We start from the raw sequence: 27,920 nt of genomic DNA, 5'->3' as shown, positions 1-27,920 counted from the left end.
TTGGCCTCCCAAAGTGTTGGGATTACAGGTGTAAGCCACCATGCCCAGCTGGAAAACCTTTCATATTGAAATAATTAGCACTATAATCTTGTGCAGAGAATTGGGATGGTCACCTAGTACAACTTTACATTTTTAAACAGGTAATAACTATGATTTATTGAAATAGTACTGTTCAGTGGTTTTATCACCCAAGTGATACTATATCCCTAGGCACTGTAATACTACACATAATATATATTTTGAATTTGCTGTGTATTTTAAGCCTTTTAATCTACAGGTTCCCCCTCTCATCTCTCTCTTTTTCTGATAAGTTTGCTATTGAACCCTGGGCCATTTGACTTGTAGGGTTTCCCATAGTTTGCATATTGCTGTTTGCATACTAATAGTGCAGTTTAGCACTTATATCTGTTCTCTGTATGCCCTGAAGATTTTCAGCTGGATTCAGAGGCTTGATCCAAATTAAGTGTGATACCTTTGACAAGGCAATAGAAAGTGTGTCATCAGAAGGCACTTGGCTAGTTGGATGACTCTCTTTGTGACATTAGCAGCTATTGATACTCAGTACTTAGATGCATTAATTCATTAGAGGTTGCAAAATAGTGATGTTGATATTCTAAATTCTTTCTGTTTAATTTATTACTTAGCATACTTCCATAGAATACTCTCTTCATCACTGTTTGGTTATTGAATAGTATAATTCACAAGGAAGGGCAGGATGAATACTTGATTTTTGATTTTTATTTACCAGTTTTCAAGATACTGAAATTGTTTCATCTAAACCTGTGAAGGTGTTTTAGGGCTTTCTCTCTCTCTCTCTCTCTCTCTCTCTCTCTCACACACACACACACACACACACACACACACACATATGTGAGCCACCACACTCAGCCATCAGGAAGAACCACTTTAAGAACTTCTGAATCCTTTGAACGTGATGCTACTGCTCTTTGATAGCTTTTTTCTTATTGGTATGTCAAGTTATTCTAGGCTTATTTTGGAAATTTTCTGTTGATGCTATGGAACAGCTGCTTCTCCAAAATTCACTGGCAATGGAGATTATTATATAATAGAATTAGTACTAGTTGAAGAGAGCCCTGACTAGTGCCACCAATAAAACCAGCTTTGATTTGGGTTAAAACAGTACCTGGAACATAATAGTAGTTCAGTAAATATTTGCTGAATACCTTTAGGTTAAGTTCCATTACTTATACTTCTTTTTTTCCCCCTTCATAGTGTCTGACGCTTAACTTCCCAGTAAATAAAGTGAAATGAGTAAGATCATGGCCTTTGATAGCAGACCTTATTCTGCTTTATATAAATTTTGTGACTTTGGAGAAAGAAGTTCCTTTACTATACTTCTATTTAATTATCTACAAAATGGGTTAGTAACTAGCTCAGAGGGTTGTCAGGAGATTTAAGTGAAGTAATTTAAGGCATTAATATAGTTGCTGACATTGTACTGTGTGTATACTCCATGCATTTGGTTTTACACTGATATTAAATAAAATATAATTAAATTAGACTATCAGTTGAAGAAAATAGATAAACCTGATAATAATAAGAATAATAATTATAGCTAGGTTTTATTAGGCTTATACAAGCATACCTTGGAGATACTGCTGGTTGGATTTCAGACTACTTGAATAAAGCAAATAAAGTGAGTCACACAAAGTTTTTTGGTTTCCCAGCAGTGTATAAAAGTTTTATTTATGCTGTACTATAGTCTATTCAGTGTGCAATAGCAGTATGTCTAAAATAATATACATAATTAAAAATACTTTATTGCTAAAAAATAGCTAATGATCATCTGAGTGTAATGTTTTTGCTGGTGGAGGGTCTTGCCTTGATATTGATGGCTATTGACTGATCAGGGTGGAGGTTGCTGAAGATTGGGGTGGCTGTGGCAGTTTGTGTGTTTGTGTGTGTGTTTTTTTAAAGAGTTGGGCTTTCACGTGTTGCGCAGGCTGAGTCTTGAACTCCTGGGTTCAAGTGATCCTCCTCCTTCAGTCTCCCTAGTAGTGGGACTACAGGTGCACACCACCAAGTCCTGTGTAATTTTTAAAAGTAAGACAGCAGTGAAGTTTGCCACATCCATTGACTCTTTCCTTTCACAAAGATTTCTCTGTATCATGTGATGCTGTTTGATAGCATTTTACATATGGAAGTACTTCTTTCAAATTTGATGTCAGTCCTCTGAAACCCTGCCACTGCTTTATCAACTAAATTTGTGCAATCTTCTAAATCATTTGTCATTTCCGTAGTGTTTGCAGTATCCTCACCAGGAGTCAGTTCCATTTCAAGAAACCACTTTATTTGCTCATCCATAAGGAGCAACTCCTCTTTTATTCAAGTTTGACCATGTGATTGCAGCGATTCAGTCACATCTTCAGGCTCCACATTAAATTCCACTTCTCTTGCTCTTTTCACATCTGCAGTTACTCCTTCACTGCAGTTTTGAACACCTTAAAATAATCCATGAGAGTTGGCATTAGCTTCTTCTAAACTGTTAATGTTGATATTTTGACTTCCTCTCTTGAATTATGAATGTTCTTAGTGACATCTAGAATGGTGAATCCTTTTTTCCAGTTAACTTAGCCCAGATCAATCAGAGGAATCACTACCTGTGGCAGCTATGGCTTTGTGTATGTGTTTCTTAAGTAACAAGACTTGAAAGTTGAAATTACTTGTGGATTCATAGGCTGCAGAATGGATCTTGTGTTAGCAGGCATGACAACACCATTCATGATATAATTTGCATTTTTGTCCCCTATCCAAATCTCATGTTGAATTGTAATCCCTGGTATTGGAGGTGGGGCCTGGTGGGTGGTGATTGGATCATGGAGGTGGATTTCTCATGAATGGTTTAGCACCATCCCTTTGGTACTGTCATTATGATAATGATGAGATCTGACTGTTTGAAAGTGTGGCAACTTGATCTCTGTCTCTTGCTGTGCTTTTGCGGTGTGACATTCCTATTCCCCCTTTGCCTTCTGCCATGATTGTTTTTAAGTGCTTTGATATTGGGTCTGTATATATTTAAAATTATTACAGCTTCTTGATGAATTGATCCCTTTATTATTAAATATTCACATTCTGGCCAGGTGTGGTGGCTCACTCCTTTAATCCAAGTGCTTTGAGAGGCTGAGGCAGGCAGATTGGCTTCAGCCCAGGAGTTTGAGACCAGCCTTACCAACAGGGTGAAACCCTCATCTCTACAAAAAAAAAAAAAAAAAAAAAATTAGCCAAGCATGGTGGCACATGCCTGTAGTTCCAGCTGTTTGGGAAGCTGAGGTGGGAGGATTACTTGGACCTGGGAGACAGAGGGTGCAGTGAGCCAAAATTGCACCATTGTGCTCCAGCCTGGGTTACAGAGTGAGACCCTGTCTCAAAAAATAAATAAATGAATAAATAAATACTGACACATTCATTATATTTTATGGTCTTTTTCTTAAAGTCTATTTTTTCTAAGTATAGCCACCCCTGCTCAGTGGAGTAAGTTTGTTTTTTATTTGCATGAAATATCTTTTTCGAGAGAGAGATCCAAGATGGCTGATTACTAGCAGCTCGGGATTGTAGCTCCCAGTGAAAACGCAAAGAACGAGAGGACGCCACACCTTCACATGAATTCTTGTTGCTCACGCACCAGGAGATTCCCAGCGGAGGAGCCCCACGGGTCGCCAGCGCGACTCTTGTGACCGGTGAGGCGGTTTTGCCGGTGCCTCAGAGCGTCGGTTCTCGGTGCAGAGTCAGAAATGCACCACCAATCTTAATGCCGCTGATTTAGTCGGTGCAGTGGGTTGCTCAGATTTCGGCACTGAGAATCAATAAGTTGGACGTCCACTCAGAAACCCAATTACAAAGACGGTAATTATAAAGACCACAGATGGATAAATCTACAATGAAGGGAAGAAAACAGTCAAAAAAGGCTGAGAATACCCAAGATCAGAACGGCTCTTCCTCAGCAGGGGATCCCAGTTCCTCATCAGCAAGGAAACAAGGCTTGATGGAGAATGAGTGTGTTCCAATTACAGAAGCAGGCTTCAAAACGTGGATAATAAGAAACTTCTGTGAATTAAAAGAACTTGTTCTAACACAATCTAAAGAAACTAAGAACTTTGAAAAAAGGTTTGACGAAATGTCAACAAGAATACAAAATTTAGAGAGGAAGATAAGTGAATTGATGGAGCTGAAAAACACAATACGAGAACTACGTGAAGTATGCACAAGTTTTAACAGCTGAATTGATCAAGCAGAAGAAAGGATATCAGAGGTCGAAGACCAACTTAATGAAATAAAACTAGAAGACAAGATTAGAGAAAAAAGGATAAAAAGGAATGAGCAAAGTCTCCAAGAAATATGGGACTATGTGAAAAGACCTAATCTATGCTTGATAGGTATACCTGAATGTGACGAAGAGAATGAATCCAAGCTGGAAAATATACTTCAGGATATTATTCAGGAAAATTTTCCCAACTTAGTAAGGCAGGATAATACTCAACTCCAGGTAATACAGAGAACACCACAAAGATATTCCTCAAGAAGAGCAACTCCAAGGCACAGAATCGTCAGATTCACCAGGGTTGAAATGAAGGAGAAAATACTAAGGGCAGCCAGAGAGAAAGGTCAGGTTACCCACAAAGGGAAGCCTATCAGACTTACAGCAGATCTCTCAGCAGAAACCCTACAAGCCAGAAGAGAGTGGGGACCAATATTCAACATCCTTAAAGAAAAGAACTTTCAACCAAGAATTTCACATCCAGCCAAACTAAGCTTCCTAAGTGAAGGAAAAATAAAGTTTTTTTTGTGAACAAGCAAGCACTCAGAGAATTCATCACCACCAGGCCTGCTTTACAAGAGCTTCTGAAAGAACCACTACACATAGAAAGGAACAAACAGTATCAGCCTTTCTAAAAAATACCAAAAAGTAAAGAACATCAATATAATGAAGAATTTACATCAACTAATGGGCAAATGGCAGTATTAAACTCACATATATCATTATTAATTCTAAATTTAAATTGACTAAATTCCCCAATTCAAAGACAGACAGCCAATTTGGACAAAAAACTAAAACTGTATGCTGCATCCAGACCCATCTCACATTCAAGGATACACAAAGACTCAAAACAAAGGATGGAGAGAGACTTACCAACTAACCAGAGAGCAAAAATAAATAAATAAAAAGCAGAAGTTACAATTTTTGCCTCTGATAAAATAGTATTTAAAGCAACAAAGATCAAAAGAAGCAAAGAAGGACATTATATAATGATAAAAGAATCAATGCAACAACAAGAAGAGTTAAAGGTCCTAAATATATACGCACCCAATACAGGAATACCCAGACATACAAGACTTATAAAGAGACTTAGACTCCCACACAATAATAGTGGGAGACTTCAGCATTAATATTAGACAGATCAATGAGACAGAAAATTAACAATGATATCCAGGACTTGAACTCAGATCTGGAACAAGTAAACGTAATTAACATTTATAGAACTCTCCCCTTTACACAAAATATACACTCTTATCAGTACCACATCATATCAACTTAGAAGTTTAAACGAAATGTTGGTTGGCTCCTTGTTTGTTACTCTCTTCTCTCATTTTCTTTCATGTCTTCATTATTAAGGACAATTATAGGCATACCCATATTTAGACTGCATTCTAGCCCGGGCAACAAAGCAATACCCCCATTCTCTCTCCCTCTTCCTCTTTCTCTTTCTTCCTCTTCTTTATTCTTTTTCTCTTTCTAAAAAAAAAAGAATGCTCTTGTAAATGTCCAGGTAATTCCAGTGAGTGGCCGAGTCTTTGGACCATTATTTAACCACTCCCCAACCCCTACCCTCAGTCAACACTGAGGATTTACCTACAGGCCTGGCACAGTGAGACTGGAAAGGCTGTATTGCTATTAATGATTATTTACTTACATTTCATAATAGGATACCCAGAAACAAATACATACTGTAAGGCAGAAGGGCATGCATTGTTACTTTCCTGCAGAGGGAAGACTGATGGTCAGACAAGTGAAGCAACTCACCCAGCGTCCCCCAGCCACTAAGTGAGTAGAACCAGGGCTAACACCCAAGTTTTTTTAGTTCTCAAACAAATGCTCCGGCCTCTTCTTCATTATGCCTCCTAGACAAGGTGAGCTGCTTCCAGGGCAGTTAGCATCATAGACAGAAAACTGTTCCTGGTCAGTATCTGACCTCTAGCCCCAACCACTTACCAATGGCCAGTCATAACCACAGCTGACCCTTTATCTTGACCACAAGCTTGCTCTACCCTGGCTACCACTTGACCCCTAACCCTGACCACTGCTGACCCCTAATTGAGACCACAGGCTGTCCCTAACACCAGCCACATTCAGGGTTCAGGCTACCTAGTCACCAAACCAGTGAGGATCTCTGTGTCGTGTCGTAATTACCAATGATAATAAGCACGTGGGGGCTGTTTGCCAGGCAGGGTTTCAAGATGTCTCTATGAACTATCAGGTCAGGTATAAAGGCTTCCCCAGGGTTTCTCTCTTTCTTGTACACGAGGCTTGCCCTTTCCTGCTCCAATTCCCCCCCTTCCACAAAAAGAAAAAAAGAAAGAAATATCTTTTTCTTACCTCACTTTCAGTCTATATGGGTTCTTAAAGGTTAAATGCTTCTTTTGTAGTCTAAAGTTGGCTCCTCATATACGTGGGTAGAAGGTGTTGCATCCATATTCAACCAACTGCAAATTGAAAATATTCACAAATAAAAGCAATACATTATAACACCTGTTACTTAGCATTGAGATTGCTTTAGATATTTTAACTAATGTGAGGATAATTTAAAGTATTTGGCAGGATTTGCATAGCTATATGCAAGTGCAATGCCATTTCATGTTAGAGACTTGAGTAGCCATCAATTTTTGTATCTGTGGGTGATCCTGGAATCAAACTCCTATGGATACCATGGGACAATATTGTTGGATCTTCTTTTAAAATCCATTCAGCTACTTTCTGTGTCTTTTGATTGGAGAATTTAATACATTTACATTCATGATAATTGATAGATAAGAACTTACTACTATTATTTTGTTGTTTTCTCTTTGCTCTCTAGATCCCTTGTTTCTTCCTCTCCTGCTTCTTCCTTTGTGATTAGATGCTTTTCTCTATGGTACACTTTGATACTTCACTTCTTGTCTTTTGTATATCTACTGTAGGTTTTTGTTATTTGGTTGTCATGAGGCCTACGTAGAACACCTTATAGTCATAACTGGCTAGTCAAAGCTAATAACAGCTTAACTTTGATCACATTAAAAAAACAACCTGTGCTTTTAATACCCTCATTTAATGTTTTTGATGTCACAGTTTACACCTTTTTATATTGTTTATCTCTTAACAATTCTTTTAGCTATTCTAATAGTTTTGTCTTTTAACCTCACACTAATGACGTAAGTGATTTACCCAGCATCAGTATAGTATTTGCATATTCTGATTTTGACTCTGTGCTTACTTTTACCAGTGAAGTTTTTTACTTTCATATGTTTTTGTGTTATTAATATTTTTCTTTCATTTTGAACAACTCCTTTTAGCATTTCTTGTAAGACAAGTCTAGTGGTGATGAGACATACTACCACCAAAAGAACCTAACACCAAAGAGCTTTTGTTTGTGAAACTCTGTCATTTATTTCTGAAGGACAGCTTTGCCAGATGAAATATTCTTGGCAAAAAATTATTTTCCCCCATCAGCCCTTTGAGTATGTTATCCCACTTTCGCCTGGCCTGTACATTTTTGCAGAGAAATCTGCTGCTAGCCATATTGAAGCTTGCTTATATGTGATTTGCTTTTTTTCTCTTGCAGCTTTCAGGAACCTGTCTTTGACTTTTGACTGTTTAAGTTCAGTATATCTTGTATTTTGAGTTGGATTGAATTTGATTAGAGAACTTTGACTTTCCTGTACCTTTTTTTTTTTTTACAGAGACAGGGTGTCACTGTCACTCAGGCTGGAGTACAGTGGTGCAATCATAGCTTACTAAAGCCTCCAACTCCTGTGCTCAACAACTTTCCCACCTCAGCCTCCGGAGTAACTGAGACTACAAACACATTTCACCACACTCGGCTCATTTTTTTTTCCTGTAGGGATGGGATCTTACTATGTTGCCCCACCTGGTCTTGAACTCCTGAACTCAAGTAATGCTCTCACTTCAGCCTCACAAAGTGCTGGGATTACAGGGGTGCACCACTATGCCCTACTGATATTTATATCTTTCCCCAGATTTGGAAAGTTTTCTACTTTTCTTCCGTTTCCTTTCCTTTCTATTTTCCTTTCTTTACTTTTCAGGCAGAGTCTTGGTATGTTGCCTAAGCTGGACTTGAATTCCTGTACTCAAGCAATTTGCCATCCTCAGCTTCCTGAGCAACTGGGACTACAGGCACATACCACCACACTTGACTCTGCTATTATTTCTTTAAATAAACTTTTTTTTTTTTTGTCTGTCTCTTCTCTTTCTTCAACTCTTGTAATCTGAAAATTTTCTCTCTTTATGCTATCTTATAAGTATTATAAACCTTTTTTCCCCTCATGTTTTTCCCTTTTTTCTCTTCTGGATATATATTTTCAAAGAACCTATTTGGAGTTCATGGATTTGTTTTCTTTTATTTGGTCAATTCTACTTTGAAGTTTGCTGAACTTTAAAGCAATTATTTTGAAAGTGTTTTGGGGCAGTTTTTATATTTTCATTTCTTTCTTTCTTTCTTTCTTTTTTTTCTTTTTTTTTTTTTTTTAAAGACAGGGTCTTGTTCTGTTGCCTTGGCTGGAGTGCAGTGGCATGCTCATGGCTCACTGCAGTCTTGACTTCCTGAGTTCAAGCAATCCTCCCAACTCAGCTTCCCAAGTAGCTGGGACTACAATGTGCCACACTCTTGGCTAATTTTTGTATTTTTAGCACAGATGGGGTTTCACTGTATTTCCCTGGCTGGTCTCAAACTCCTGAGCTCAAGCGATTTGCCTGCCTTGACTTCCCAAAGTGTTGGGATTACAGGTGTGAGCCCCTGTGCCTGGCCTATACATCCATTTTTTTGGAGTTAGATACTGAGACATTGTATTCTTTTGCTGGTGGTATGTCTCTGACATGGTTTGGCCATGTGTCCCCACCCAAATTTCATTTTGAATTGTAATCCTCATGTGTTGAGGGAGGGACCTGGTGGAGGTGATTGGATCTTGGGGACAGTTTCCTCCATGCTATTCTTGTGATGGTGAGGAAGTTCTCATGAGATCTGATGGTTTGAAAGTGGCAGTTTCCCTTGAGCGCTGTCTCTCTCCTTCCACCTTATGAAGACATGCCTTGCCTCCTCTTTGCCTTCTGCAATGATTGTAAGTTTTCTGAGGCCTCCCCAGCTGTGAGGAACTGTAAGTCAATTAAACATCTTTCCTTTATAAATTACCCAATAGTCTCAGGTAGTATCTTTGTAGCAATGTGAAAATGGACTAATATAGTCTCTTTGGTTTTTCATGTTTCTTGTTGCCTTATGTAAATATCTGTGTATTTCATGGATCAGTCCTGGTGCTGAGGCCTGAAGCAGAAGCATGAGTGGAGGGTCTGTGGCTCTGGGATCTGGGGCAGAAAGACACTGCTCCCTTGGGGTGCAGGTACCCCTGCTCCTGTGTTAGTAACATTATGCAAGATGTAGATGCTTGTAATTGAGCTGGGGAGTGGAGAATGGGAGCATAGAGTTGCTCAGTTAGTGCGGCTCTGGGTTGTGGCAGTGCTTAGTTCTTTATGGCTGCTGGACTGGTGTGTAGAGCATGGGCACATGCAATGAGAGCTGCTAGGGTTCCAGAGTGTGAAACACCTCGTTATAGCAATAGTACAAGTATCTGAGATGTGGGGGGTCCAAGTACTGCCACAGAATCTGGGTCTAGATTGTGGATATTTATGAGGCAGCTGTGTCCCTCAGTTTGGGGCATGTGTAAGGGTTGGGAAAAGTGGTGGCTTCTTTTGTGAAGTGGCTCAACAATGGCCCCTTCTTGGGTGAGGTGTGGTGTGTAACCACCTCTTTCTCTTCCTCAGTGGGAATGGCTGTTGGTTCCTCAGTTGCAAGAGATGCTAGTGTTCTCTGCAGAGTATGCCACTGGGAATCACAGTGGTTCCTGCCATTTGGCTTATACCAATAGCTTCTGCCTTTCTTCTTTGTTCCTAGCTATCACCTGGCATCTCAGATGTGTTGAACTTACCATTTCTCTATGTCTCTGTTTTGTTGCCCCACTGTGTTTCTGTAGATTCTTTAATGGGCCTGTGAATACTCTCTGGGCTATTTGGTTTGTGAATAGTTTCTCTCTCTCTCTCTCTCTCTCTCTCTCTCTCTCTCTCTTTCTCTCTTTCTTTTCTTATGGTGAGATGAAGGCTGGTATGTCCTACTTTGTCATCTTGGTGACATCACCTCTGGAAAATTATTATTATGTTATTTTAGGAATCTGAGATCAAATCATAGTTTAAGAGGTTATAGCACAAACTTAAGGTCATACTGCCTGCTAGACTTGGCCAGTATGTGCTCGTAAGACCATGTTAACTAAGTTATATAAACACCTCTTCCCATAGGTGTTCTGTCCCTTAACTAAAGGATTTTTAGTTTTTGGGTTTGCATTATCATTTGGTTTTAAATGCTTGTCTTATAGGATTCTGATTAAGCAGGACAAAGAATGTTTATGTGGGCTTCTTGAGAAACTATTTATTTTAAGGGATAAATTTTCCTTTTCCTTCTTTCAAGAATTGACTGGTCTTCTGCTCTGAGACACACTTAAAAACCTTACTTTTTTTGTCATAGAGGCATGTTGAGTAAAAATTCTTTGACCTTTGAGTATATTGAGACACTAGAAGAATCATGGTGAAGATTTTTATTGTGGTCTCCGAGACCATGAACCCTGAACATGGTCTTAGTATCAAGGATAAGCATCTCTCTGAGCTGTCATATTGAATTGTAGATAATTTTATGAATTAAATCCTCAGATGAGGCATCGTCTGAGATTTGCCCTGACAAAGATGTGATACAAGCATATTTTAGCTTTTGAAAAGCAACTTAAAATTATAAAAATTGAATGAATTGCTTATTCTGAAAGGGAATAAATGAGAAATGGTGTGAATATCTTTTTAGTTGATGTGTGGTATTATTTTCAAAGTTTGTGGTAGTACAAGGCAAAGAAAAGAGAGAATTTATTAATTTGGCATGTGAGTCATGAAAGATGATGTCATCACAAAAATAGAATATTGTCTATAATCTTAGGCTGTCATTCAGGAGAAACTGTTTTACCAACTCTTGGAATTTTAAGCCTTTTTTTCTTTTGCTTTGAACATTCTGTGAATTAGCTTTAAGAAAAAGTGTTTTTCCAGTTTGGGAAAAGTAAAAACAAAAGGGCATTGTATGTTTCACTAACAGTAGAATTTTAATAGTATCTGTTAGATTGGGGTCCCCAATTCTGCTATCACAGTCCACATGGCCTGTTAGGAACTGAGCTATACAGCAGGAGGTGACCAGAGGTGAGCAGGCATAGCTTCATCTGTGTTTACAACCACTCCCCATTGCTCGCATTACCACCTGAGCTCTGCCTCCTGTTATCAGTGGTGGCATTGGATTCTGATAGGAGCATGAACCCTATTGTGAACTGGACTTGCAAGGGAAGTAGATTGCGTACTCCTTATGAGAATCTAAAGATCTGATGATCTGTTACTGTCTACCATCACCCCCACATGGAACCATCTAGCTGGAGAAAAACAAGCTCAAGGCTCCCACTGATTCTCCATTATGGTGAGTTATATAGTTATTTCAATGCATATTACATGTAATAGAAATAAAGTATACAGTAAGTGGAATGTGCTTGAATCATCCTGAAACTACCCCTCTTCCTGCCCTCCAGGTCCATGGAAAAATTATTTTCCATGAATCTGGTCCCTAGTGCCAAAAAGGTTGGGGAACACTGTGTTAGATCATTTAGTTTGAGGACTGATTAAGAAATGGGGAGAAATGATGATCATCTTAGTTGTCTCTTCCCTCTCCCAAGGTGAACTTTAGTTGTATTATTTCTGGCTTGGTGGGCTTAACATTCAGGAAATAATAAAAATTGAATGGCAAATTTATGATTCATATATAACCCAGAATATTTTTAGTAAAATATTACATGCATATTTCTTATTTTATCATAGGCATCAAGAACTTGAAATCAACTTAAAAGCAATATATGTGAGATTGAGTATCTGGGTCCTACAAAAGGAAAACTGGTTAGCAACTGGTAGTAACTTCAACTTTAAGGACTTTGATATTCTGTTTGCAAATCAAAGAAGATATGGCATTCATTGTGGTATGTTCTATTTAAAAAGATTATATAAATGGAATATGTAACTGGTTATAAAATGATTTTTTAACCCTTTTAAGAACAACTATACTGGCCACAGTAGCTCATGCCTATAATCCTAGAACTTTGGGAGGCCAAGGCAGGAGGATCACTTGAGGCCAGTAGTTAGAGGTTGCAGTGAACTGTGATTATACCACTGTACTCTAGCTAGGACAATAGAATAAGATCCTGTCTCCATGAAAAATTAAACAATTAGCTGGTATGGTGACATGCATCTGTAGTCCTAGGTCCTCTGGAGGCTGAGGTGGGAGGTTCAAGTGATTCTCTTGCCTTAGCCTCCTGAGTAGCTGGGATTATAGGCACGTGCCGTGACGCCCAGCTAATTTTTGTATTTTTAGTAGAGACAGTGTTCTGCCATGTCAGCAAGGCTGGTCTCAAACTCCTGACCTCAGGTGATACCCCCATCTTGGCCTCCCAAAGTGTGTGAGCCACCCAGCCTCCCTGAACATCTTTTAGATGTGTATTTTTCAACCAGGATCTAATCAAGTCTCTTACATTGCATTTGGTTATTAAGGATCTTCAGTTATTGTGCTCTGGAAAAGTCACCCTAATATTTAAGACTCACAACATTTATTTTTCAAAGAGATTAGGTTGATTATTTTATGCAATGTTACACATTCTGGATTTATTTTCTTGTGGTTTTTCTATTTCTTATATACTTGTAGATGGAAGGTAGACTTGCTTGATTTGTATTAAACAGTTTTGGGCAAGATGCTTTGTAGATGATATTGTGTAGCTACCATTATTTCATATTTCAAGGCACATAAAATTATTTCTCCACTGCTAGGGATGTTAAGTTTGATATCTTAGTTACTGTGGTGACCCTCTAGATCTCCCCATTGTAGAGGAACATTTATCTCTTTGCAATTGAGCAAGTAAAATATGGGAGGATACTTTGATGCTCTCTTAAAAGTCTGTTTCATAACGATACTTAATGTTTTGAACATTCATTGATGATTCTTGCTTGAATTAATTAGTTGGGAGATACAAAATGATGATTTTTAAAATTATAATATTTTCTTCAGTATTTATCAGTTTTATTCTATAATGAGTAGATTTTCCTTGTCAATTGAGAGTATACTATAGCTCCTTCTAAAAAGTCAGGATAAATGCTTAATATAGTAGTGTTTCCTTACGGGCAGTTTTGCTTTCCATGGTTTTAGTTACTGGTGATCAACCAAAGTCTGAAAATATTACATGGGAAATTCCAGAAATAAACCATTCATATGTTTTAAATTTCACTCCATTCTTAGTAGCATGATGAAACTTCATGCTACCCTGTCCACGATTGAATTATCCCTTTGTCCATTGTATCCATGTTGTGCAGTGTGTATATATTTAAGAAAACATGGTAGACCAGCTGCGGTGGCTCATGCCTGTAATCCCAGCACATTGGGAGGCTAAGGCTGGTGGATCACTTGACATCAGAAGTTTGAGACCAGCCTGGCTAACATGGTGAAACCCTGTCTCTACTAAAAATAGAAAATTTAGCTGGGCGTGGTGGCACAATAATAAGTAATAATAATACTAATAAGTATTACATAATAATAAGTAATCCCAGCTACTCAGTAGGCTGAGACAGGAGAATCGCTTGAACCTGGGAGGTGGAGGTTAAAGTAAGCCGAGATAGCGCTATTGCACTACAGTTTGGGCAACAAGAGGGAAACTCCGTCTCAAAAGACAACAACAAAAAACCCATGGCACATAAAGGATTTGGAAGTATCTGCGGTTTTAGGCATTCACTTGGGCATCTTGGACCCCCATGGATAAGGAGTAACTACTATTTTGCCAGATTTTATTATACTATCATATTATTAGCTGATATTCTTGTATGTCCGTTCATGGAAGATAATTGATCAGTAATTGTATTAGTCTGCCATAACAAAATACTACAGATTGGGTGATATTAAACAGAAATTTATTTTCTCACAGTTTTGGGTGCGTTGCATTTTCTGTGTATTCATATCTAGTTTGTGTTATTTCTATTCTTCAACTTAATCAAGATTTATGACCTTATCTATGGCCAATTTTTGTGAATAGTCTATGTCTACTTGAAATGAGGTATTCTCTATCAGAACACAAAGCTCAATATTATAAATGCAATACAGTATAGTAAGATCTACCTTATTGATTGTATTGCTAAGGTCTTCTATTGTTTTACCTACTGCTTCCCAAAGTGGTTCATGTCTTCAATCCCAACACTTTGGGGGTCAAGACAGGAAAGATCATTTGAGCCCAGGAGTTTGAGACCAGCCTGGGCCACACAGGGAGACTCCATATCTACAAAAAATAAAAAAAACTTAGCCCAGCTAAGTCTTACATTGTAAAATTTTACATTGTGATGTATTAAGATCTTAACTTGTATTTTCTTTCTTTTCTTTTCTCTTTTTTTTTTTTCTGAGTAGTTTAGTGCTGGGATTGCAGGCATGAACCCGTGCATCTGGGCGGTTATTCTGCTTCCATTAATTTCTCCATGTGTCTACTATATAGATTTTTGCTTTGAAAGCTTGTAACTGTGTTATTTGGTTAATAGGTGTTCATAACTGTGTTATTTGGTTAATTCGGCTTTCAGCATAAAGAAGTGTCCTCCTTTATCTTATTAGGTGCTTTTGCTTTTTGGCCTGAATTTTATATTGTGAGGTATTAAGATCAGAATCCACGTTTTCTTTTCCCACGCTGGAGTGCAGTGATGTGATCTTGGCTCACTGCAATCGCTGCCTCCCGGGAGCAAGTGACTCTCCTGCCTCAGCCTCCCTAGTAGCTGAGATTACAGGCGCCCACCACCACACCCATCTAATTTTTGTGTTTTTAATAGAGACGGGACTTCACCATGTTGACCAGGGTGGTCTCAAACTCCTGACCTTAAGTGATCCACCCGCCTCAGCCACCCAAAGTTTTGGGATTATAGGCATGAGCCACCGCACGTAGCCGTATTTGCCTGTTATACCTTTATTCCTCCTTTTTTCCTTTTATATTTCTTAATTACTTTGTTTTAGGTGTATGCCCTTATATATAACATACTACTGGTTTTACTTTCTGAACCAATCTGAAAATCTTGTTTCAATGGAAGAGTTAAGCTCTTTGAATTTATTATTTATACTGATATGCTTAATCTTCAGACAATTATTTATTATGTCTTCTGCATATATTCTATTTATGTATCTTTCATTTTGTTGTATGTTTTCATCTTTTGGTTAATTTTTAAAAAAGAATAATTTTACTTTTTGCATTGGAAATTTTTTTTGGTGGGTGTGGGGGAGGTGCATGGGGGACAGAGTCTTGCTCTGTTGCTCAGACTGGAGTGCAGTGGTGCAATTTTGGCTTCCTGCAGTGGTGAAATCTTGGCTCACTGCAGCTTCAACCTCACAGGCTCAAGGAATCCTCTCACCTCAGCCTCCCAAGTAGCTGGGACCTCAGGCATGTGCCATCATGTCCGGCTAAGTTTTTTATTTTTTGTAGATACGGAGTCTCCCTGTGTGGCCCAGGCTGGTCTCAAACTCCTGGGCTCGAATGATCTTCCTGCCTTGACCTCCCAAAGTGCTGGGATTATAGGCATGAACCACTGCATCTGGCCGGAAATTATTTTTTGATATTTAATATATTTATCTGAATAAATTATGGAGTTTAATGAACAATAACAGTGTTTTGTTAATTGTGACAAATGTACCAGGGCAGTGCAAGATTTTAACAATAAGGGAATCTGGGCATATGGTATATAGAAACTCTCTGTACTATCTGCAACTTTTCTGTTAATCTAAAACGATTTTAAAATTTAAAAAAATTTTAAATATAAAGTGCTATATGTGTCCCAGACTGGTGTTAGGAAGAAAATTTTGGGCTGGGCATAGTGGCTCATGCCTATAATGATCCCAGCAATTTGGGAGGCCAGGACGGCTGGATCACTTGAGGTCAGGAGTTTAAGACCAGCTTGGCCAACATGGTGAAACCTGGTCTCTCCTAAAAATAAAAAAATTAGCTGGGCATGGTGGAGCATGCCTGTAATCTCAGCTACTTGGGAGGCTGAGGCAGGAGAATCACTTGCTTCCGGGAGGCAGAGGTTGCAATGAGCTGATGTCCCATGCTGCACTATAGCCTGGGCGACAGAGACTGTGTCTCAAAAACAAACAAACAAACAAAACAACAACAACAAAAGACAAAAGAAAATAAGTTTGAGTTTGTGTTTGTTACAAACTTGGTGAATACAAGCTGTATTTTTTAGTTTCTATTTTGTTGAAGGTTTATAGGAAAATATCTTTATTTAATGAAGGAAAAGGATTTTTTGTTTTGGAAAGGAATGTTTTGACAGCAGATTAAAGAAAATATTTCTTCTAGATCTGGTTACTCAAATGGTGTCTTGTCTGATTGAATTATTCAAATATTTTTGGCATGTTTAGTAGCAAGTGGTAAAGGTCCATTGAAATACAAGCTGAAAAATTCTAATGGCCCCTGGAAGGTGGCAGTGTAGGCTTTTCATCTCAGAATTTTAGATCTGGAGGAGACCTTTAAAATTTATTTCAATTCTTAATTATAGGAGAATGTCTATAAATCTAGGGACATGATATGTTATTTCTGAGATCACAGAGTAAATTGCTATTTAGAGCTGGGACTAGTACTAAACCTCTTCATTTTTATTTCAGGATTAGTTTCTCAATACCAGAATGTGTTCTTGAAAGACACAATAACCCAGATCCTAGGCTCCTCATATCCTACCTAAATTAGTGCAGCTAAGGCAGTGTTATATATTTATATCGGTATTTTTATAAAGGAGCAGAAATAGACATGATTTATTCAGTATCACAGGGATAGGGTTAGGTCATAAGACCCCTGACCTGTTGATTCTACCTCTTTATCTTACCCAGTAAGAGACAGCTTAGAGATAGTAGCCAAAAAAGCCAATGGTTATGAACTATAGACTGGGAGCTGGAAGTGAAGCTGTACTAGAAACCATAAAAATGCCGGGTGATGTTTGTGGTGTTGGTTAAGAGTGCTGGAATGATGTGGGTAGGGGGTGTTGAAAACTTTGGTCATGGGAAAGTGGGTCTAGAACCTGTAGAATGGGGGGCAGAATAAAGGAGGCAATGGAGCCACCATCAAACTCGTGCTTATCAGGAGGATTGTTTGTTCTGTTCTCATGCCCTAGAGCAGGCGTCCCCAAACTGCGGCCCACATGCGGCCTCTTGAGGCCATTTATCTGGCTCCCCGCTGCACTTCAGGAAGGGGCACCTCTTTCATTGGTGGTCAGTGAGAGGAGCACAGTATGTGGCGGCCCTCCAATGGTCTGAGGGACAGTGAACCAGCCCCCTGTGTAAAAAGTTTGGGGGCGCCTGCCCTAGAGCATATCACTACTTGCCAGCTAAGATTTAGACCAATCATAGACAGTAATGAAATAAAATACATCTGATATCCACACAATATTTTAAGCTCAGTACTCTCATAAATATTGTGCTATTTGATCCTTGCAATATCCTCGTGAGGTAGGTAGGAGGGATATTGGTGAGTAGAAAATATTAAATATAATATGTGTTAAGGTAGTGTGCTAGAAACCACTAAGGGATATAAGGTTGAATAGACCCAGGCTCTGTAATCATGGTGTGCCCAATCTTTTGGGGATAGGGTGGGAAAATAACCAATTATAATGTATAGGAAGTTGAAAAAGATTTAGAAATTCAAACGATGTCCCATGGGAATTTAGAAAGAGTAATGGTATTGTAACAAATTTTGGTATTTTGCCTTCTTAATTCAGACTAACTGAAAGGTTAATGACTATAAAAGTATCTTGACTGTAGTAGATATTGATATGATTTTCCTTTAAAATTTTCAGATTATTTTTTATTTTAGGTGATTTTACATATTTATATGAATGAATTTATGAATTAAGGATGACAGAAATCACTTAAATTTTTTTTAGTGATTTTGGCATGTTAGCCTGGTTTGATAAGGAGGAAGAAAACAAAGGAATTGATTTTTGTAATGTCAAGCAGAACTTACAAATTTAGGACAGACTTACCTAGACCAATATGAATAAATAGTTAAATAGATCCCTTTAACTGGTAAAAAACTAGACAAAATTTAATATGCTTGATTTAGTACTAGTTTATGTTGATGATATAGACAACTTCAGCCAAGGAGTGGGAGTAGTGAATAAATTAGTTACAACTTACTTTACTGTAAAGTAATGTTAATTGTCAGGATAATTATAGGAAATGTTTGCTTACCAATAAATATGAGTTTGACAGTCTTACAATAATGAATTTGTGTTGAAATAGCAGATAAAACATACTTTTTCATTTTTTTCACTTATTCCTGGAATCTATTTTAGTCTCTAGTTTTTGTTAGTATGAACTACTTTACTGTTTTCATCAACATCACCTACTTTAACTATTTTTCTCTTTGCCAAAACAAAGAATGCAGTTCCCATTGATACATTGGAGTTACTTAGAATATCAATACTACAGAGAAAGGAGAAGCAAAGGAAGCAATATACCATTGTCAGTGTGCTTTTCTCCTCCGAGGCTTTCATCCTTCTTGTGTTTTCTCTCTTAACATTGGTCCATAACTACAGTACATTGAGATCCTGCCTTACTGCTTTTTTAATCTTTTTTTTTTAAATTTATTGCATTTTAGGTTTTGGGGTGCATGTGAAGAGCATGCAAGATTGTTGCATAGGTACATACATGGCAATGTGGTTTGCTGCCTTCCTCCCCATCACCTATATCTGACATTTCTCCCCATGTTATCCCTCCCCAACTCCTCCCCACCCCCCACTGTCCCTCCCCTAGTTCCCCCTGACAGACCCCAGTTTGTGATATTTCCCTCCCTGTGTCCATGTGTTCTCATTGTTCAACACCCGCCTATGGGTGAGAACATGCAGTGTTTGATTTTCTGTTCTTGTGTCAGTTTGCTGAGAATGATGGTGTCCAGGTTCATCCATGTCCCTACAAAGGACATGAACTCATTGTTTTTTATGGCTGCATTGTATTCCATGGTGTATATGTGCCACATTTTCCCTATCCAGTCTATCATTGATGGGCATTTGGTTTGGTTCCAAGTCTTTGCTATTGTAAACAATGCTGCAGTGAACATTTGTGTGCATGTATCCTTATAATAGAATGATTTATAATCCTTTGGATATATACCCAGTAATGGGATGGCTGGGTCAAATGGAATTTCTATTTCTAGGTCCTTGAGGAATTGCCACACTGTCTTCCACAATGGTTGAACTAATTTACACTCCCACCAACAGTGTAAAAGTGTTCCTATATCTCCACATCCTCTCCAGCATCTGTTTTCTCCAGATTTTTAAATGATCGCCATTCTAACTGGCGTGAGATGGTATCTCAATGTAGTTTTGATTTGCATTTCTCTAATGACCAGTGACGATTAGCATTTTTCATATGTTTGTTGGCCTCATATATGTCTTCTTTTGTAAAGTGTCTGTTCATATACTTTGCCCACTTTTGAATGGGCTTGTTTGTTTTTTTCTTGTAAATCTGTTTTAGTTCTCTGTAGATTCTGGATTTTAGCCCTTTATCAGATAGGTAGATTGCAAAAAAATTTTTTCCATTCTGTTGGTTGCTAATTCACTCTATTGACTGTTTCTTTTGCTGTGCAGAAGCTCTGGAGTTTAATTAGGTCCCATTTGTCTATTTTGGCTTTTGTTGCCAATGCTTTTGGTGTTTTAGTCATGAAGTCCTTGCCTATGCCTATGTCCTGAATGGTTTTGCCTAGGTTTTCTTCTAGAGTTTTTATGGTGTTAGGTCTTATGTTTAAGTCTTTAATCCATCTGGAGTTAATTTTAGTGTCAGTAGTCAAGAAGGGGTCCAGTTTCTGCTCTCTGGACATGGCTAGCCAGTTTTCCCGACACCATTTATTAAACAGGGAATCCTTTCCCCATTGCTCGTTTTTATCAGGTTTGTCAAAGATTAGATGGTTGTAGATGTGTGGTGTTGCCTCCGAGGCCTCTGTTCTGTTCCATTGGTCTATATCTCTGTTTTGGTACCAGTACCATGCTGTTTTGATTACTGTTGCCTTGTAGTATAGTTTGAAGTCAGGTAGTGTGATGCCTCCATCTTTGTTCTTTTTGCTTAGAATTGACTTGGCTATGCAGGCTCACTTTCGGTTCCATATGAAGTTTAAGGTGGTTTTTTCCAGTTCTGTCAAGAAGGTCATTGGTAGCTTGATGGGGATAGCATTGAATCTATAAATTACTTTGGGCAGTATGGCCATTTTCACAATATTGATTCTTCCTAACCATGAGCATGGAATGTTTCTCCATCTGTTTATGTCCTCTCTTATTTCGTTGAGCAGTGGTTTGTAGTTATCCTTGAAAAGGTTCTTTACATTCTTTTTTTGTTGTATTCCTAGGTATTTTATTCTCTGTATCAATTGTGAATGGCAGTTCATTCTTGATTTGGCTGTCTTTAAGTCTGTTATTAGTGTATAGGAATGCTTGTGATTTCTGCACATTGATTTTGTATCCTGAGACTTTGCTGAAGTTGCTTATCAGTTTCAGGAGATTTTGGGCTCAGACAATGGGGTCTTCTAAATATACAATCATGTTGTCTGCAGATAGAGGCAATTTGGCTTCCTCCTTTCCTATTTGAATACCCTTTATTTCTTTTTCTTGCCTGATTGCTCTGGCTAGAACTTCCAATACTATATTGACTAGGAGTGGTGAGAGAGGGTATCCTTGTCTAGTGCTGGATTTCAAAGGGAATGCTTCCAGTGTTTGCCCATTCTGTATGATATTGGCTCTGCGTTTGTCGTAAATAGTTTTTATTATTTTGAGATACGTTCCATCGATACCTAGTTTATTGAGAGTTTTTAGCATAAAGCGTTGTTGAATTTTATCAAAGGCCTTCTCTGCATCTATTGAGATAATCATGTGGTTTTTGTGTTTGGTTCTGTTTATGTGATGAATTACGTTTATAGACTTGCATATGTTGAACCAGCCTTGCATCCCTGGGATGAAGCCTACTTGGTTGTGATGGATAAGCTTTTTGATGTGCTGTTGCAATCGGTTTGCCAGTATTTTATTGAAGATTTTTGCATCTATGTTCATCATGGATATTGGCCTAAAGTTTTCTTTTCTTGTTGAGTCTCTGCCAGGTTTTGGTATCAGGATGATGTTGGTCTCATAAAGTGATTTGGGAAGGGATTCCCTCTTTTTGGATTGTTTGGAATAGTTTAAGAAAGAGTGGTACCAGCTCCTCTTTTTTTTTTTTTTTGAGACAGAGTTTCACTCTTGTTACCCAGGCTGGAGTGCAATGGCGCGATCTCGGCTCACTGCAACCTCCGCCTCCTGGGTTCAGGCAATTCTCCTGCCTCAGCCTCCTGAGTAGCTGGGATTACAGGCACACGCCACCATGCCCAGCTAGTTTTTTGTATTTTTAGTAGAGACGGGGTTTCACCATGTTGACCAGGATGGTCTCGATCTCTCGACCTTGTGATCCACCCGCCTCAGCCTCCCAAAGTGCTGGGATTACAGGCTTGAACCAACGAGCCTGGCTCCTCTTTGTATATCTGGTAGAATTTGGCTGTGAACCCATCTGGACCTGGGCTTCTTTTGGATATTATGCTATTAATTGCTGCCTCAACTTCAGCTCTTGTTACTGGTCTATTCAGGTTTTCAACTTCCTGGTTTAGGCTTGGGAGGATGCAAGTGTCCAGGAATTGATCCATTTCTTCCAGGTTTACATGCATAGAGTTGTTTGTAGTAATCTCTGATGGTAGTTTCTATTTGTGTGGAATCTGTGGTGATATCCCCTTTATCATTTTTTATTGCATCTATTTGATTCGTCTCTTTTCTTTTTTATTAATCTGGCTAGTGGTCTGTCTATTTTGTTGATCTTTTTAAAAAACCAGCTCCTGGATTTATTGATTTTTTGAAGGGTTTTTTCTGTCTCTGTCTCCTTCAGTTCTGCTCTGATCTTAGTTATTTCTTGTCTTCTGCTAGGTTCTGAGTTTTTTTGGTCTTGCTTCTCTAGTTCTTTCAATTTTGATGATAGGGTGTCAATTTTAGATCTTTCCTTGGTTCTTGGTGTGTATTTATTGCTATATATTTTCCTCTAGATACTGCTTTAAATGTGTCCCAGAGATTCTGGTACGTTGTGTCTTCATTCTTACTGGTTTCGAAGAACATCTGTATTTCTGCCTTCGTTTCATTGTTTATCCAGTCAACATTCAAGAGCCATTTGTTCAGTTTCCATGAAGTTGTGCAGTTCTGAGTTAGTTTCTGAATTCTGAGTTCTAACTTCATTGCACTGTGGTCTGAGAAACTGTTATGATTTCCTTTCTTTTGCATTTGCTGAGGAGTGATTTATTTCCAATTATGTGGTCAATTTTAGAGTACGTGTGATGTGGTTCTGAGAAGAATGTATATTCTATGGATTTGAGGTGGAGAGTTCTGTAAATGTCTATTAGGTTTGCTTGTTCCAGGTCTGAGTTCAAGTCCTGGATATTCTTGTTAATTTTCTGTCTGGTCGATCTGTCTAATATTAAAAATGGGGTGTTAAAGTCTCTCACTATTATTGTGTGGGAGTCTAAGTCTCTTTGTAAGTCATTAAGAACTTGCCTTATGTATCTGGGTGGATGCTTGTTAATTTTCTGTCTTGTTGATCTAATATTGACAGTGTAGTGTTAAAGTCTCCCACTATTATTGTATAGAAGTCTAAGTCTCTTTGTAAGTCATTAAGAACTTGCTTCATGTATCTGGGTGCTCCTGTATTGGTGTGTATATGTTTAGGATTGTTAGCTCTTCTTGTTGCATTGATCCTTTTACCATTATGTAATGCTCTTCTTTGTCTCTTTTGATCTTTGTTGGTTTAAGTCTACAGGTAGTGCTTGACTTACGACCACAGTCGGGACCGCGGAACGGCTGTAACACGATTTGGTCGTAAGTTGAGTAGGCTATATGTACAGTTGAAATGGTGCATGCGGAGATGGTGGTGCATGCAGAGATGGTAGTGCTGCCAGAAGCTGGTCCGCACTGTTGTACGCCCAGCTGGGCAACGTTTGTGCTGCCAGACGTGGAGCAGTCGTAGTCGTGGCTAGCGATTGTGGTCAGAAAGTCGAATGGTCGTAAGTTGCATAGGTCATAAGTTGATCAATACCTGTATTTTATCCGAGACTAGGATTGTAACTCCTGCTTTTTTTCTCTCTCCATTTGCTTGGTAAATCTTCCTCCATCCCTTTATTTTGAGCCTATGTGTATCCTTGCATGTGAGATGGGTTTCCTGGATACAAGACACCATTGGGTTTTGGCTTTTTATCCAATTTGCCAGTCTGTGTCTTTTGATTGGGGCATTTAGCCCATTTACATTTAGGGTTAATATTGTTATGTGTGAATTTGATCCTGCCATTTTGATGGTAGTGGTTGTTTTGCTTGTTAGTTGACACAGTTTATTCATTGTGTCGATGGTCTTTACCGTTTGGTATGTTTTTCGAGTGGCTGGTACTGGTTGTTCCTTTTTGTGTTTAGTGCTTCTTTCAGGAGCTCTTATAAAGCAGGCCTGGTGGTGATGAAATCTCTGAGTAATTGCTTTTTTGTAATGGATTTTATTTCTCCTTCGCTTGTGAAACTTACTTTGGCTAGATATGAAATCCTACGCTGAAAGTTCTTTTCTTTAAGGATGTTGAATATTGGCCCCCACTCTCTTCTGGCTTGTACGCTTTCTGCTGAGAGATCCCCTGTGAGTCTGATGGGCTTCCCTTTGTGGGTGACCCCACCTTTCTCTCTGGCTGCCCTAAGCATTTTCTTCTTCATTTCAACCCTGGTGAATCTGATGATTATGTGCCTTGGGGTTGCTCTTCTTGAGGAATATCTTTGTGGTGTTCTCTGTATTTCCTGGACTTGAACATTGGCCTGCCTTGCTAGGTTGGGCAAGTTTTCCTGGATAATATCCTGAAGAGTGTTTTCCAACTTGGATTCATTCTCTCCATCAAATTCGGGTACACCTATGAAACATAGATTAGGTCTTTTCACATAATCCTATATTTCTTGGAGGCTTTGTTCATTTCTTTTTACTCTTTTTTTCCTAATCTTGCCTTCTCGTATTATTTCATTGAGTTGATCTTTGACTTGTGGTATCCTTTCTTCTGCTTGGTCAGTTCAGCTATTGAAACTTTTGTAAGCTTCACGAAGTTCTGGTGTTGTGTTTTTCAGCTACATCAGTTCATTTATATTCCTCTCTAAGCTGTTTACTCTCATTAACATTTCGTGAAACGTTTTTTCAAAGTTCTTAGTTTCTTTGCATTGGGTTAGAACATGTTCTTTCAGCTCAGAGAAGTTTCTTATTACCCACCTTCTGAAGCCTTTTTCTGTCAGTTCATCAGACTCATTCTCTATCCAGCCTTCTTCCCTTGCTGGTGAAGAGTTGTGATCCCTTGGAGGAGGAGAACTGTTCTGGTTTTGGGTGTTTTCATCTCTTTTGCGCTGGTTTCTTCCCATCTTTGTGGATTTATTTACCTGTGGTCTTTGTAGTTGGTGACTTTCAGATGGAGTCTCTGAGTGGACGTCCTGTTTGTTGATGATGAAGTTATTTCTTTCTGTTTCTTAGTTTTCCTTCTAACAGTCAGGCCCCTCTGCTCTAGGACTGCTGGAGGTCCACTCCAGACCCTGCTTGCCTGGGGCTCACTTGTAGTGGCTGGAGAACAGTGGGGGTTGATGCCAGTTTCTTCTTCTGCTATCTTTGTCCCAGAAGGATACCCTCCAGATGCCAGTCTGAGCTCCCGTTTATTAGGTGACTCTTTGGATATATGGGAGTCAGGGAGTTGCTTGAGGAGACAGTCTGTCTTTCATAGGCACTCAAGTGCTGAGCTGTGAGCTCTGTTGTTCCATTCAAAGCTGCTGGGCGAGTATGTTTAAGTCTGCTGCAGCAGAACTCATAACAGCCTTTTTTTTCACCAGGTGCTCTGTCCTGGGAAGGTAGGGCTTTATTTTTAAGTTTCTGTTGTGCTGCTGCCATTTTTCAGGGATGCCCTCCGCAGTGAGGAGGCAACCTAGTCACAGTCTGCCAGCAGAGGTGTTGTTGATCTGCTTTGTGCTCCATGCAGCTGCCATGTGAAGTTCCCTGCAGTCCTGTTTATATGGGTATAGTTAGAACTGTCTGGGCAATTGCAGCCCGCCTCTTTAGTGGTGGACTCTGTCTTTAATGGCGGACTTCCTTGGCATTGGCAGGGTGCCTCAGTAATGGCGGACTGCTTCAGCAATGGCGGACTACCTCAGTAGTGGTGGACTGCTTCGGTAATGGCGGACGCCTCTCCCACACAGAGCTGGACCGTCCTCGGTTCAGCTGTGCTCGCTGTGAAACTCTGAATACAGAGCATTTCAGATTGCTGGTCTTTGTGGGGTGGGAACAGTGGTGCCTGATCACCTGGCTCCCTGCCTCTGACCCCTTTTTTTTTTTTTTCAGTTGAATGAGCGACTCTTTCTCCCAGGCCTTCCAGTCACCAGTTGAAACGGCACCTGGATTTGTGTGAATTCTTGTGCCGAGACCCACTGCGACAGCTGAAACAGCCACCCTGGAGGCTCGTGACGCTTTTTTGCCCAGGAATCTCCTGGCATGCCTCCCTGTTTCCGCTTCCTTTTTTTCAGTTGAACAGGCAACTCTCTCCCAGGCGTTCCAGTGGCCAGTTGAAAAGGCGCACTGATTTGTGTGAGATTTTGTGTGGAGACTCGCTGCACCCACTGTGCTGGAGGTGCTTTTCTGCCTGGGAATCTCCTGGCCTGGCTCCCTGTTTCAGTCCCCTTTTTATCAGTTGAATGGGCGACTGTTTCTCAGGTGCCCAGTCGCCAGTGAAATGGCACCCAGACCCATGTGAGTTTTTTGAGTGTAAAGCCGCTGGACGAAACAACCACACTGGAGACTCATGGTGCTTTTCCACCCTGGAATCTCTTGGCCTGGCTCCCTATTTCAGTCCCCTTTTTATCAGTTGAATGGGCGACTTTGTCTTCCAGGCACTCCAGTCGCCAGTTGAAATGGTGCCTGGACCCGTGTGAGTTTTTCTGAGTGGAGAGCTGCTGCGCTGGCCGAAACAGACAGGCTGAAGACCTGTGGTGCTCCTCCGTCTGGGCATCTCTTGGTCTGTGGGCAGTAAAAATCTGTCTGGAAATGTGGCAACCACTCGCCCTCTGCCCACTTGCTGGGAGCTGCAATCCAGAGCTGCTCCTACTCGGCCATCTTGGATTCCCCTCTCCTGCTTTTTTTATCTTAGCCATCAGCAGCATATCCTATACTATATTTAGGTTGGTAAATTTTCTGTAGTAAAATTCTTCATAGTGAGCAGCCTCTTCTCGGCTGTCCCCATCCCTACCTTATCCTATTTCACTGTGGAAGGCTCACCTTCTGGTTGAACACCTCCTTGTGTGAAGTACAGCTTTGGGGAAATCTAGAATTGCTGTAGGACCATCAATGTTATGAGACTCAGTGCCTGAGTCATATTTAACTTTTTAAAGATGTTTATAGCTTTTACTTTTTATAGGTAAATAGCCCTTTTATTATCAACACAGTACTTTTCTCTTCCTTTTTTTTTTTTTTTGTGACTGAGTTTCACTCTTTGTTGCCCAGGCTGGAGTGCAGTGGCGCGATCTCGGCTTACTGCAACCTGTGCCTCCCAGGTTCAAGCAATTCTCCTGCCTCCTGAGTAGCTGGGATTACAGGTGCCCGCCATCACACCCAGCTAATTTTTTTTTTTTTTTGTATTTTTAGTAGAGATGGGGTTTCACTGTGTTGGCCAGACTGGTCTCAAACTCCTGACCTCAGGTGATCCTTCTGCCTCAGCTTCTCAAAATGATGGGATTACAGGCATGAGCCACCGCACCTGTCCTTTTCTCTTTTTCTTAAAAATGACCAATTTCACCACTGACAAGAGTTTATTTTTGTCATCTGTTAAACGTGTTTTCCCATGACTTTAGTTTCTTCTTCATTTCATATGTGATTTTGTGTATATGTTTATGCATGTGTGTGTGGTTTCCTTTTTTAGATCAAGATGTATTTCTTTGAAGATGAGACTCAATGGGCTATTTGCTGTTTTTCTTTCCTCACCTAGGATATGTTCAATTTAGCTCACAGTCTTTCTTCCTAACGATATGGGTAAACATGACTGACTGTTCAACATTACAGATTGAAAATAAAACCTGTGAATCCTAGCCTCTTTTTTTGTATTTCTTTATTTTAAAATCTAACATATTTTTCTTTCTTTATGCTTTCTTTTTTCTGTCATGGAGATAAGGTATTTAGTTCTATAGGTAGTCAGTGTCCAGTATCCTGAAGACTTCTACCTATTATTTTGCTTGTCTTCCTTTATTATGTTCATGTTCAGTTTAGTCTAGAGAAGATCTTGTAATGTTGGACTGAATTCTAGTGCCACTAATGATAAGCTTGTATAGCATTTCCTCTTAAGTGAATGATTTCTTCTGTATGTTTGATGTGAATATGTATATCATATGCTGTACTCTTGGTTTTATGTTTCCAGGTATATTTCTTTTTCTCAGAGAAATCTTTCAGTTTGTATCTTTCCTAAAATGGAGTTTTTCTTAC

At 39.3% G+C, this 27,920-nt stretch overlaps 1 protein-coding gene across 7 annotated transcripts in view; it reads left to right on the top strand.

Annotated features, from left to right (window-relative positions):
* Positions 1 to 27,920, top strand: part of FUT8 (fucosyltransferase 8) — a 438,850-nt gene that overhangs the window by 152,043 nt on the left and 258,887 nt on the right. For 2 of the 7 annotated variants that reach the window (XM_074393113.1, XM_074393116.1), the window contains one exon: positions 12,173 to 12,327. The exons of the other annotated variants lie outside the window; for them this stretch is intronic. The gene's annotated coding sequence lies outside the window, so the exon portion shown is untranslated. Of the gene's footprint in view, positions 1 to 12,172; positions 12,328 to 27,920 lie in introns of those variants that run through there. 7 annotated transcript variants of the gene reach the window in all.

This window comes from Saimiri boliviensis, chromosome 2 (genome assembly GCF_048565385.1).
Source record: "Saimiri boliviensis isolate mSaiBol1 chromosome 2, mSaiBol1.pri, whole genome shotgun sequence".
Lineage (NCBI taxonomy): Eukaryota > Metazoa > Chordata > Mammalia > Primates > Cebidae > Saimiri > Saimiri boliviensis.
Note: the sequence above shows the minus strand (reverse complement) of the source record. Positions and strands in the feature narration are given on the sequence as shown.